The following is a 1,004-nucleotide window of genomic DNA, read 5'->3' on the forward strand; positions in this document are numbered from 1 at the left end:
ACTCATAATTATGACTTTACTAACTCATAATTATGATTTCTTATCTCATAATTATGACTTTCTTTCTCATAATTATGACTTTGTTTCTCATAATTATGACTTTGTTTCTCATAATTATGACTTTCCTTGGTGATTTTTTATTTTTTTTTAGTGGCGGAAACGGGCTTCCATACATACAGCTCCGATAAATCAGAATCAGAATCAGAATCAGAATCAACTTTATTGACCAGGGGTGAATGAATACACACGAGGAATTTCTTTTGGTGACCTGTGCTCTCTCAGGTAGTATAACATTAAATAATAACAATCAACTAGAATAAAGAAAAATAAATAAAATAAAGAAAAATAAATGAAAAAAGAAGTATAAACATAAATATAAGAGTAGTTAGACTAATATGTGCAAACTAAATAAAAATAACAAGATAATAATAATAGTAATAATAATAATAATAATAATAATAATAATAATAATAATAATGAAATAAAATAAGAATACAATAATAATAATAATAATAAGATAATAGTGCAGTAGTGCATTGATGAGTAGTGCAGTGCATTGATGAGTAGTGCAAATAGGTGAACATTTAGATGAAAAAATTATGTCCATGAACATTCACAGTGACAGGTTGTTCCAGGGTTGATATGTTTAGTTCCAAGTGCAAGAAAAAAAAAAGACAATAGAAGGCAACACACAGAATACCCAAAAGTATAAGTATAAATCATAGAAGTTATATATAAATATAATAAACAATGTAAAAAAAAAAAAAAGTATAAAGAATATATACATATTCACAGGCCCAAACACACTTACTTTACCAGTGGATTTTTCACTCCTTAAATGTGTGTTTGTATGTTGTGTTTTGAACATAAACCACAATAAGCGTCCTTACTTTGCCAGCTAACCAAAGGGACGCCATTTACTGACAAGGGGGGGACACTGCCCCCCCCCCCTTAAATCTCCTAAAGGTTGTGATGTGATGGATTTGTTGACGTGCAGCGTGAGG

The sequence above is a fragment of the Gouania willdenowi genome, chromosome 8, assembly GCF_900634775.1.
Source record: "Gouania willdenowi chromosome 8, fGouWil2.1, whole genome shotgun sequence".
Classification (NCBI taxonomy): Eukaryota; Metazoa; Chordata; class Actinopteri; order Blenniiformes; family Gobiesocidae; genus Gouania; species Gouania willdenowi.